The sequence below is a fragment of the Rhamphochromis longiceps genome, linkage group LG3 (assembly GCF_057381845.1).
Source record: "Rhamphochromis longiceps isolate RC_006_pf linkage group LG3, R_longiceps_female_GT1.1, whole genome shotgun sequence".
In the NCBI taxonomy this organism is placed as follows: domain Eukaryota; kingdom Metazoa; phylum Chordata; class Actinopteri; order Cichliformes; family Cichlidae; genus Rhamphochromis; species Rhamphochromis longiceps.
The window spans coordinates 19,655,708-19,669,447 of record NC_140559.1 but is presented as its reverse complement, the minus strand read 5'-3'; the positions used below and the strand labels follow the sequence as shown (position 1 = coordinate 19,669,447).

The window sequence follows — 13,740 nt, the reverse complement described above, 5'->3', positions numbered from 1 at the left end:
ACAGTCTACAGCTAATTTCAAACAACTGCTGTGATATTATTGGCTTAAAAAACAAGGTCGACCTTCTGGGTTTTTTTCTTTTTAAAAAACAAGTTCATATTTGACTTAAATTCACTTTGCAAACATTTCATTTCTCTTTCACGATGTTTATTCCTTCTTATTTAAACTTCCAGCCTTTTGTGTGACCTGTGAAACCTAAGCTCACAAAATAACCAACAGGGGGCAACGATGAGCTGACCTCATGGGCCAAAAGGTCACATTGATTATGAAATCGCTCCAATGCGACACTTTTCCATCTGTTCAGATCCAAAATAACTTCTCACTGTTGTGTAATGTTTCTTCATCCCCAGCAGACGAGAGAAACGCTGTAACAAGAAGGTTTTACCGTCTGTGTCAGTTTCACTTCCTCCTTCCTGTGACGGTGTGAGGCCTGCATCAGCACCACACTGCAGCAGCAATGATTGATAACACAAACACTCAGACAAACATCCTCAGCAGCCTGATAACACAGTGTGAAACTACCCACAACTGTGAAACAATCAGTTTGTCTTCATTGTTTCATAAAACCACAGAAAGATTATGAAACAACCTCCGACACACCGAGACATGAAACACACCGAGACCCGAAACATCAGAGCTGTGAAATGTAGAGAAAGGGAATTCCCGACATACACTGAAGGGGTTAAATCTGTAGATGGTGCAGGAGGAGAAGCTGGAGATGACTGATATGCAGTGATGGGAATAACGGCGTTACTTTTTTCAGTAACTAGTAATCTAACTAATTACTATTCCTATCGTTACAACGCAGTTACAGTTACTAACAAGAAAATGTGGTCCGTTACTATTTTTCAACAAACAGACGGTTGAAGCTGTGTTCAGCTTACCGCATCATCACGATCACTGTCTAGCACATGATCAACGGTTAATTACGGTACCGGCCGGAGTACCGGGAGCAGTTTGGAAGAACAAAAAGACGCGGAGACTGTTCTAAATTGTCATCCCAAACTAACTCAAAGTTTATTCTTTTGTGCAGCAGTTTTTATAGGCAGAAGGGTTCGTGTGTCAACAAGTTTCAAGTTACAACCATATAAGGAAGTTCCCCCTAGCTCTGAAAGGGGCCTTCTATAATCTCAACATACCTTTGACAGGTCGGTCCGTTAAACACTAGACAGTTAGAATCCTTTAGTGATATAAGTTTGCACATGGTAGAATACTGCATGTAGTTATTTGCATTAGGAAATGTTTAACCATATATACCTAGAGGCACACAATCAATTGTGTGTGATCTTTAGCAGGCTGCAAGCTTGGTGTGCACTCCAGGAATGCACCCCCACGTCCTGTGAGCATGAGAGCTTGCACCTTGTCCCATTGTTCCACGGCAGGATCAACGCAGAAATGCCTTCTTTACATATAGATCAACTGTTGGATTTTCCAGACCAGCAGGCCAAGGAAAGTCGCCCATGGGGTCACAGCAAGAGGAGATGAGGTTCAAACAAAGGGCATTGCAGAAACAGGGTCCTTTGTATAATATCATCAAAAACAATACTCAGCAAATGCTACCATGGTATCAAAATATCACAACAGTTACAGTTACTAACAAGAAAATGTGGCCCGTTACTATTTTTCAACAAACAGACGGTTGAAGCTGTGTTCAGCTTACCGCATCAGTTGCAGGCAAGTACAGTGGGGCAAAAAAGTATTTAGTCAGCCACTGATTGTGCAAGTTCCCCCACTTAAAATGATGACAGAGGTCAGTAATTTGCACCAGAGGTACACTTCAACTGTGAGAGACAGAATGTGAAAAAAAAATCCATGAATTCACATGGTAGGATTTGTAAAGAATTTATTCGTAAATCAGGGTGGAAAATAAGTATTTGGTCACCTCAAACAAGGAAAATCTCTGGCTCTCACAGACCTGTAACGTCTTCTGTAAGAAGCTTTTCTGTCCCCCACTCGTTACCTGTATGAATGGCACCTGTTTGAACTCATCATCTGTATAAAAGACACCTGTCCACAGCCTCAAACAGTCAGACTCCAAACTCCGCCATGGCCAAGACCAAAGAGCTTTCGAAGGACACCAGGAAAAGTATTGTAGACCTGCACCAGACTGGGAAGAGTGAATCTACAATAGGCAAGCAGCTTGGTGTGAAAAAATCAACTGTGGGAGCAATCATCAGAAAATGGAAGACATACAAGACCACTGATAATCTCCCTCGATCTGGGGCTCCACGCAAGATCTCATCCCGTGGGGTCAAAATGATCATGAGAACGGTGAGCAAAGATCCCAGAACCACACGGGGGGACCTGGTGAATGACCTGCAGAGAGCTGGGACCAAAGTAACAAAGGTCACCATCAGTAACACACTACAACGGCAGGGAATCAAATCCCGCAGTGCCAGACGTGTTCCGCTGCTGAAGCCAGTGCATGTCCAGGCCCGTCTGAAGTTTGCCAGAGAGCACATGGATGATACAGCAGAGGATTGGGAGAATGTCATGTGGTCAGATGAAACCAAAGTAGAACTTTTTGGTATAAACTCAACTCGTCGTGTTTGGAGGAAGAAGAATACTGAGTTGCATCCCAAGAACACCATACCTACTGTGAAGCATGGGAGTGGAAACATCATGCTATGGGGCTGTTTTTCTGCCAAGGGGACAGGACGACTGATCCGTGTTAAGGACAGAATGAATGGGGCCATGTATCGTGAGATTTTGAGCCAAAACCTCCTTCCATCAGTGAGAACTTTGAAGATGAAACGAGTCTGGGTCTTCCAACATGACAATGATCCAAAACACACCGCCCGGGCAACAAAGGAGTGGCTCCGTAAGAAGCATTTGAAAGTCCTGGAGTGGCCTAGCCAGTCTCCAGACCTCAACCCCATAGAAAATCTGTGGCGGGAGTTGAAAGTCCGTGTTGCTCGGCGACAGCCCCAAAACATCACTGCTCTCGAGAAGATCTGCATGGAGGAATGGGCCAAAATACCAGCTACTGTGTGTGCAAACCTGGTAAAGACCTATAGTAAACGTTTGACCTCTGTTATTGCCAACAAAGGTTATGTTACAAAGTATTGAGTTGTATTTTTGTTATTGATTTGATTGTTCTGTAAATAGTTTGAAATGGTTATTTAAAAAAGGGTAAAAGGTAAATTTATGCAAATAACTTTGTTTGCAAAACTTGTGCACAGGATTTTAAAATTGACAATTTATATTTGCATTTAAAGTTATGAAAGATCATCATTAAACATATTTGTGGTTGTTACAGTAAAAAATATCACTTTTTCTACTCTGATTTTATGTTTTTTGTCTGATTTTAGATCAATTGTGTTAATACAGTATATCAACATGAAAACATAACTGTAGATTCAGACACGTGAGGTTGTGCTGAAAAGAATGATACCAAACAAGGCAAAGTAAAGAGTTTTTAGGGGTAAAATATAGAGGGAGAATCAAAAGTAGTTAAAAATGGGCAATTATACCCTGGACCCCAGAGGCTTAAACGTTTTTTGTTTTTTTTTAAGTAACGCAATAGTTACTTTTCAAGTAATTAATTACTTTTAGAATTTGTAACTCAGTTATTAACTCAGTTACTTTTTTGAAGAAGTAACTAGTAACTATAATTAATTACTTTTTCAAAGTAACTTGCCCAACACTGCTGATATGTAGCCGACACAGCGATGAAACAGACCTCCTGTGATACTGTGGAGAAAGACTACGAGTAGCAGCTGTGAGCAGCGTCACCTGCAGGTAGATGAGCTGATCTCAGTGCTGACACGTGTTGACACATGCTAGTGTTTCTAAGACACACAAGAGACAGACAGGGGGCGTAACTGATGCCTGACCAGCTTCAAACTTTGTCCACCAACAGGATGGTGTTGGAGGATGGAGGATTCTGTTAATTATATCCCAGCTACAATTATCACAGAGACAAGCAACTTAATATAAAATGTTTTGCAATAACAAGTTTATATTCTGAAATAGATGTATCACATGAATGAGTCATTAAGAGGTTAGGAATCCACCACTATCGCTGTACAAATAGAGGAAGAAACAGACTCAGAGGAAGAGGGCGGGCTTTACTTGGTGTCAGTGACAGAAATGAAAAAAGCTCAAATGAGTGAGAAGGACGATGAAGGAAACATCTGTGCTGTGTCTGCTCTGTAAGTAGAATCTCTGTGTTTGTTTGAATTCTTGTACTTTGACTGTCTGCTCTCCTGATAACTGATGATGGAGGAGAAGACATGAAAAACAAATCAGGCTGAATTCAAGTTCAAACACCACGAGGACCAACTGCAGGTCTGAAGTTTCACAGAGTTACTGATGAATTTATGAGTGAAAAGCTGAAATAAAATGTTGGTGTTTGTGTGAACAGAGCAGAGGACAGACCTTAGTTCAGTACTAGTTGTTTGTATGTATTCAGTGTAACTATAATGTAACTTGAAGTACTTCCTTGTTCTACAGTAACTCCAGAAGCAGCTCATGAAGCATGAAATGATGTGATCAGTTTTATTTAATAATTCTGATCATCGAGAAGTAGAAAGTGAAATCCTGGAGTCTCTGGTTTAGTACGAGCAGCTTTTTGCTGACCTGGTTTAGATCCACGTTTCCTCTGACAGGAAGATCAAACTGGGCTGTAGGCGACACAACATGGAGAGTTTGATGTTTCTGTCTTAGAGGGAAACATCAAATAATACAAAGTTGTTCTAAGTGATCACCTTTGTGTGTTTATGTCAAATCAACCTGAGTGTTGTTTCTCTTTAGTTCTGATCTCACTGCTGAGCTGCACAACAAACCAAGGTCAGTAACCTTCTTCTGTCACAGTTTAAACCTGATCAACTCTGACAAGTTTTACACATTTGGATTAAAACTTTCAGTAAAGATCTGAAAGACGTGATCATCAGTTTTTCATTGTAACCCTCACAGCTCGTCTGACTGTGAGTCCCAGCAGCTCTCAGTTCTTTGAATATGACTTTGTGTCTCTGAGCTGTGAGGAGGACGACAGCTCTGCTGGATGGACTCTGAGGAGAAACACAAGCAAACAACAGAGGACTCAGTGTGGAGATGGGTGGGGAGAACCAGCTGGTTCTTCCTGTAACATGACTATGATGGTGCCTCATGACAGTGGAGTTTACTGGTGTGAGTCCAGAGAGGGTCCCATCAGTAACATGGTTAACCTGACAGTCACTGGTAAGCTGAGTGTGTGGAGTTAGTGTTGATGAAGCTGTGTGTAAATGGATGAAATGCTGTAGTTTGTCTCTGTGTTGAGGTGGATCAGTGATCCTGCAGAGTCCTGTCCTCCCTGTGATGGAGGGAGATGACGTCACTCTGCTCTGTAAAACAAAGACCACTCCCTCCAACCTCCCAGCTGCTTTCTATAAAGATGGCTCCCTCATCAGGAAGCAGCCTACAGGTCACATGACCATCCAGCATGTTTCCAGGTCTGATGAAGGCCTCTACAAGTGTGACATCAGCGGTCATGGAGAGTCTCCATCCAGCTGGATCACTGTCACAGGTGACACACTCACCTGTCTGTGTTTCTGCAGCTTTCAACATTCACAATGTGACGACAACTTCATGACTGTGTTTGCTTTATTTTAGGGGAATACACCACCACACCTCCACCTACATCCACACCTCCTCCTTCACTCTCTCCTCCATCACCCTTTCCTCCTGTTTTCTCTGTATTGTCTGTTGGATCAGTCTTTCTTGTGGTTCTACTGGTGTTACTGGTTCTGCTGGTGAGACAAGATGTTGAGAGGAAAGTTGAAGGTGAGACTCAGACTTTTGTAAATTTACATTTTACGCACACTTCAATGTCTCCAAATGTAGACGTTTTCTTAGATTAAAGGACCATTTAGATGATTTTACAGTAAAATATTTTTGCTATTAAATTTGAAAATGTCAGCAGATGAAGGTAAAGCTGCAGAGCATCAGTCGTGCCAGTAAAACAAAGCAGAGGTGATATTTATGGATTTTACAGATTTGAGAAGCATTCTTTTTATACTCTTTGGGAAGTAAGAACATTTAATAATTTAACATTGAGCACATTTGTAAATACATTCTGACATCTGTGTTGCACTGTGGTGCAGTAGATGGGTTTGATTCCAGCAGCTGACTGCTTCTGTCTGTGTGGAGTTTCTTAGCGTGTTCTCCCTGTGACTCCCTTCTCTCCGGGTACTCCAGCTTCTCCCACAGTCCAGGAAATGTTTTTGTGTGTTAGAAGACAACTGACACGTGTGTGAGTCAGCGTTCACTGTTCTGTGTCAGCTAGTTCAACAGTGCAGCTCACTGATGTGTTGTAGCATGAATAAAATATCTCAGTTGTTTGATTCAAATGAGACTTGTCTACATTTTCTTAGAACCACGTGTGGTTGCGAACAATGATGTAGGTCCACCGCTTATGAACCAGTCTGGATGTGTTCAGATTGTTTCCAATAGGAAACAATCTGAACACATCCAGCATCACAGATGCTAACAGAGTATACTCTGTTAGCATCTGTGATGCTGGATGGCTAATTGTCATACAGGTTTTAAATTATTAACCTTTAATATCATGATTTTTGGGCCACATCTGGATCACAGAGTATTTGGCAGTGCAGTAGCGGCACATATGAGGCCCAGATGTGGTTCACAAACAAGTGGTTGAGATGAGACACATAAAGAGGCCAAAGATCATCAAATGTGTGTTTTCAGCCTCTCAAATGGTTCTTTAGTTAAAGCTTCATTTCTAAAGCTCTGCATGTAAAACACAGAAGCAACATGCTGCTGACAACCGCAGTTAGTCTGAACCTGGTGAGAATTCTCACTGCACCGGGTTTTTCGAGCTTGTGGTGAGGCTTCTCAGGCTGCACTGAAAGAAGCTTTGTGGATGCCACCTTCCTGTTCACACAAACTCATGGCCGTTCTGTCGGTCATTCATTGGTTCACAGCAGAGGTGCTGAGAGAAGAAAAAAGGTGTGAATGGCTTCTGCATTTTTTAAATTCAACACTCACTCTCTGCAAGATGCAGTTTTAAAAACTGTGTTTTGACACAGCTGTGCTGCAGTAATTAAAATGTTTAATTCTTCAGAGAGTGATGCAGTTCATACCAGTTATGAACAAACAGCGTTCAGATCGAACAGACCGAGATGTGCATTTGCTCTTCTCATTTAACTTTTAAAAGAGTCTTTAATTCTCATTGCAGTCACTGAGTGACATCATGACTCAGGTTCAAGCTTAGATCAGACCTGTGGATGATATTAAACTGAGATATAAATAAAAGCCAGCCTGTCCTTTAAAGAGATATGAACAACACAGTCACTTATAGATTTGCTCTAAAGAGGAAGCAGCTAAACAACTTCCTTTCTGTCTTTAAATGTTCCTCTCACACACAAGACTAAGCAGCCTTTCAGCTGTAGATAAAGATGAACCATTTTGAACAGTGAATAATACAAAGCAGCTCTGGTAGAGCTCATGTAAGATATATATATATATATATATATATATATATATATATATATATATATATATATATATATATATATATCAATATATCATATAAGATAAAGAGCAGGATTTTGGTCTGAGTGCAGCACAAACTTGAAACAAAATCAACCAAATAAAAAGCAAACATCTGTGTCTCAGTCCAGATGTTTGCTTTGGTACACCACATGCATACATGTACTGGTAGTTGTGTCTCCAGTCAAACAATGGAAAGTGTGCACTTTACTGGACTAAACGCCTGCAGCATTTCACTGTGTATGTGGTATTCAGGGAAGGAACTTTCAAACTTCTCTTGCAAGTGTCTGTTTATCCAGGCTAGGGGCCAGTATTATGAAGACTGGGGCCAGTGGGATTATGTTAAATGTCTGTTATACTGACTACTGCAGTTTCTCAACATTCAGAGATGCATTCAGAAAGCAGTCCTACATATTTGTTTAATATGTGCATTGAAGGACGGCTTTATGTCTTTAAGACATTCCTGCAGTTTAACTAATTGGTGTGTGTTATCTGGCTACATGGACAGATAAAGCAACTCTGTTTCATTTTGCAGAGACTGATACAGCTGTGGTCTACTCAGCAGTAAGAGCTGAAGACATCAGGAATGGACAAACAACCATCAGAACAAGGCCATCCAGGTCTTGCTGCCTTTTAACAGAAACAAGGTGGCTGTCACTCCGTTTCCAGCAATCATGCTAAGCTAAGCTAATATAACCAAATTAAACTAGATCATCTAGAATACGCTCTCATTAGCATAGCGTTGCACCAGGGCAACAGAAAGTTTCTTTAAGCCTCTTATCCAGTACATGTGAACTTAAATGATGCCAACCAACCTGAGTGTTTGGAAAAGTTCAATAACATGTAGGAAGCTTGGTCCTTTAAGGGTGAAGCCTGATGGGAAATGTATTGGGGGTGTGTGTAGCGGGAGTGCCTGTGGGTGTGTGTGTGTTTCAACATCCTCGTGATGTTGAAACAGCTTTCTACGCCAGAGACGTGTGGATGAGCAAATGTTGCCAATTAGGAGCAAGAGCAAATTCAAGCAGTACCTGCCCAGTAAATCTAGAAAACAGGGTTTCGGAATATTGCTGGATTATTTCAGTTCAGTTCAATTTTATTTACACAGTGTCAAAACACAGCAATTCACACAGTTGTGAAATTTACATTGGGTTGCTGTGCAACCAAGCTTGGGCCAAGTGGAAATGTGGTCCTAAACTTGGAATTACACAAAGTCCAAATCCAAATCCAAAAAAGAAAGCAAGAAGAGAGAATGAAACAGTAGTGGGGTATATGTAAAGAGAAGTGGAAGAAGCAGAGACCCAGAGTTCTCATTCAAAATCAGATTGAGACATTATAATATAATATATCACTCTGGCCAACAACATATTCACCAACCCCATCACCCAGCTGGTCCTGAAGATGGCCGTCCCTCCCTGAGTCCGGTTCTGCTGGAGCTTTCTTCCTGTGAAAAGGGAGTTTTCCCTTCCTACTGCAGCCAAGTGCTTGCTTATAGGGAGTCATCTAATTGTCAGGGTTTTCTCTACATTGTTGAATGGTCATTACATTACAATATATACCACCTTGAGGCAATTGTTCTTGTGATTTGGGGCAATGCAAATAAAAGTGAAGTGAATCAAACAGGGCATGGTGCAGGGTTCCTGAGTGGACATCTGTTTTACAGCACAGAGGAACTTTTTGGGAAAGTTTCACACAGAATAAAAACAATGTCTCAAACCATGAGAATCAGTATGACATGATACTGTACTATTCAAACCTGAGTCTGTATCATGTTATATAAGTAAACGCGTTTTAAGTGTTTTTTTATGTTTTTATTCCTTAACCACAGTTGTGTAATGATGTGTGAGTTATAATTTCTCTGTTATTTCTTTAGGGGATTTCTGAAATATAACATTTTTCTTTTGGCAATATAATTACCCAAAATTAGTGAGATGTTGAATAATTTTCAGCATGTACCGTCAAAATGTGTGCAGTAGAGGGTTTAAATGAAAAATATGAAGCAGGAAATGAGAAGAGTGAATCTACTTCAGATGTAAAGATTCAGTTTCTGTTATATCATGTTAGATTTAAACAGAGAGGGAAAAAAGTGGAGACAGAGCTTGTGAACGTCGTGAAGCACAATCGTGAATCAGATTGTTTGAACTGTGTGTGTTTGTGTTCAGACTTTAAACCAGAGCCAGACGTCGTCTACTCTTCACTGAAGTAGTCCACCAGTCCAACCACTGACGTCCAGCTGCTGGTTTCTAACTGGTCCCCCCAGCACCTCACACCACAGGACATGTTTGAAGATTTCTTTATATATTTCATATTTTTTATGTTGTTTTTTTCACTTTCTAGACCAAAATGACTCAAATGCAAAATTTTGTTATGTTACTATGTCCCATGTCCTCGGTAACTGGTTGGAATTGTTGTAGTTCATTCATGATTGTTGGCTCTTGTTTCCCGTCAGTGATCTGGTTTCACTGGTTTTCTTCATGTGCTTCTGTGGGTTTCAAAAAACTGTCACATGGAAAATCTGACTAGTGTGATTGTTGCTAACACACACACAGCTTTAATGCAGAAAGCAAAGAATAAACGTTAAACTACAACCACAGACTGAACACAGCAGAAGCATCATTCAGTGGCCGCAGAAAACCTTCATGATGTTTGTGTTTGATGCTGCAGAGTTTTTATTTCAGGTTCAGGTCTGTTCATGTGTCTCTGCACAGCTGTAATTAAAATGTGTTCAGAGGGCCTCAGTGTCTGAATGGTTCCAGTTCAGCTCCATAACAGCAGCGTCCCTGGTTTGATTCCTGTGTTTCAGCTCATATCTGCCTCTCTCACTGAGGGACACACACACACACACACACACACACACACACACACACACACACACACACACACACACACACACACACACACACACACACACACACACACTGACACCTCACTGTCCTTGAACCAATAGAAAGCTGGTGCTCAGAGGAAGAGGGCGGGCTTTACTTGGTGTCAGTGACAGAAATGAAAAAAAGCTCAAATGAGTGAGAAGGACGATGAAGGAAACATCTGTGCTGTGTCTGCTCTGTAAGTAGAATCTCTGTGTTTGTTTGAATTCTTGTACTTTGACTGTCTGCTCTCCTGATAACTGATGATGGAGGAGAAGACATGAAAAACAAATCAGGCTGAATTCAAGTTCAAAACACCACGAGGACCAACTGCAGGTCTGAACTGACTCTTTATCTTTGCTCAGGAGTCGAGGAAACACAGCAGGCAGTGAAAAGATCAAATCATTCACTCATTATATCAACACAGCTGAGAGTCTGAAATACGACATTTAACATTTTCATCCATTTAGTATACTATATACTATAACTGCCTTTAAAGTTTTTGTTCTGCACAAAGTGACCGTTACTGTTTGTGGTTGAGCCGTTTGTGGTTTAAACAGAAACTAAAGGAGCTCAATTTTTCTTTTTCTGGGGACAGAAAAAAGAAGCTGCAGGCGTTTCCTCACAGGGTTGCCAATCTTATAAGGGGAAGTAACATGTCTGTGACCACAGGCCATGAATCTAAAGCAGTTTGGTTAAAAACCATCTTTTAGTTAATTTAGACCAGTGATCACTGCTCCTTTTGACGGACTTCACTCATTTCTATGAATGGATTTGACTTCAGTGACACCGGATCAAAAACAGGAAAATGAAAAATCAGAAACTGTCTAAACATTTAATTTCTGTTTACAGATTGTTTATTCCTCTTTGACTAAAACTCCAACCTTCATAATGAAATCACATTTTCTCTTTTATTTTATAAAGAGAAAAATATTTCATTTTTCTTAAATGCAATTTTGTAATTTTACTCAGTTACTGTAACTGAGTACTTTTACTCTTTTTCTAGTCTATTCACTGACATCTTAATCCTGGGTTCTCCTGAGCTTGAACCTGAACGTCAGACCAACCATCGACTGCAGGAGACATGAGCCTCAGACCATCTCATCATCATCATCATCATCATGATCATCATCATCAGGTGTGTCATTTTTAGTTACAGGAGCGCAGCGACGACGGCCATGTTTGAGCTGTAACTCTTTTCTGAGTTTATGTAAACAGACACTTGTTCACATACACGAGTCAGCTATAACTAAATAATAATGATAAAATAAGTTGCAGTCGTTGTAGTTTCGCCTCTGCTCACCACCAAAGTAAGATTTCAGTCAAACAATCAAAGTGTAAGTGAAGTGCAGGCATTTTATAAAGTTTGACTGTAATTTTAAATGTAAGGCCCTCAGAGACGTCATCAGAAAAACAAAACAAAGTTATAATGAAACTGCTGCCAGTCAGTCGTTCAGTTGCTTCATCCCCCCTGAGAACAGAGACCTGTATCAAAGCTGAAAGTCTGACCTGCATCACAGTGTTGCTGTATTAAAATCCACTGCGGTGCTGTACAGAGACATTTTACAAAAACATATGGACCTAATTGCATTTTCATGTCTTCGTATCAGGAACAGTTAACTGAAGACCATTTTTAAAATTAAATAAATATCACAAAGGTCCTGGGTTTGAGTCCTCCATCTGGTCAGGGCCTGTGTGGGTTCCTCCCGCAGCCTGAATCACTAAGTGTGAACGGTAGCCCGTCTCTTTGCCCTGTGACTCGCTGGGTACCTCGTCTCTCGCCCGATGGCAGTGCCCCTGAATTAGGATCCCCAGCCTGTTATTTATTTATTTTAATTTAAAATGTGAATTATAGTGTTCTCTCAGTCATCAGAACCAAACAGAAGGATTTCATTTTTCAGAGTCATAAAATACTTATGATAAATTCAGCCTATGAAAACGTATCTTTTCCTATAAACATGTCCTCTGGGATCAAACTGTCATTAGAAGCAAGAATTCAGTCATATGTATATATTATTAATGCTGTTAGTCTTATTGCCTCTCTCTGTAGCCCACCTTTCAGACAATCGCTGGCATGAGAATCACGGATTCACATGTCCTCAGCTACTTTGTCATGTTACCTCTGTCTACGTCGTGCCTAATTAGACTTGTAGCATTCGTAAGAGACAGTCCTCAGGTACACCACGATTCCGAAGAAATCTCAGAAGCGGGCTATCAGTGTTTGTGTCCATGTTGAAAGCAGGGCATTCAAAGTTAAGTGCCAGTTCTGAAGAGCGTGAGCTCTCCACAACTACCATGGATTTGGGTTTCCGAATGCAACACGTTTTACGTTCTTACAATAAAAATTTTTATTGTAATGGTATTTTTTTACGTTTGCACAATATATGATCACGTTCGTACAATATGATATTTATATTGTACGAACATGATAATTATGTATATTGTAATAACGTGATATTATGTTGTTCAAACGTGAAAAGTATATTGTACAGACAGGAAAAGTATCTTGTTAGAACAATAAACTTTTCACGTTATAACGTGATATACTTGTATTTTTCCTTTGCCTGGGTGGCAGCTCATACGCTTCCGTACCCTTAACAGATACTCTGACCCATAACTATCGTAAAACGCTACGACCGGAAGTAGAAACCTTTCGCGCATGCGGGGTACCGATCGGGTTTCCGGTGTTGTGCCAAAGTAGTTACCCCCGTCAAAAATTGTTTCCCCATTCACGGGAGCGCGCAAAGTAGGAGGAGCCACTTGCCCAGCTCCGTTCTGTACGCTACTTGTCACTGATCTGCAGTCGACGCGATAAAGAGTAAAAGCTGGAAAACAGCAGACTCGATGAATTTAATATTAGTTTCGTGACATTGTAATGTGCCGTGTGGAAGACAGTTTACCTTATACTGTACACTGAAATAACCTGCTGGGAATACTTTGTCTAGAAAAAGACTTTGATACTATAATACTGTAAAACCAGATGCGATCATGGAAACACGTTCCTCTCCAGTGACAGTGACACTGACTCTCTTTAGCTACTTGCATGCCATATGTCTTTGAGGATGATGTAGTAAGATGACTTAAAATGATATTAAAGTGTTTTAGGATGATAGTTTAGGGGATATTTGGTGTTTTAAAATAGGCAGTTTATATGTTTCAACTATTTGTGGATTGGCTACAGAGAAGGACTTAAGTGGGTCAGACTAGTCAAGCTCCTCTTTTTGTCAGTGTAAAGATGTTTTAACTAATCCCTGAGATATTTTAGTGTAAGAAAACAGAGCAGTTTCTTTTTTTTTTGTCCCGTTTGGCTCTTTTGCCATCAGAATTATTGTCTAAAGGCGAAGAAAGATGCCCAATGGATTTACTTTACCAAATTGACCATCCCAGC

The 13,740-nt window shown here is 40.6% G+C and overlaps 1 protein-coding gene across 1 annotated transcript in view; it reads left to right on the top strand.

The window, feature by feature from the left end:
* Positions 1–13,740, top strand: part of LOC146673313 (uncharacterized) — a 66,542-nt gene that overhangs the window by 24,821 nt on the left and 27,981 nt on the right. The gene's annotated exons all lie outside the window — the stretch shown is intronic.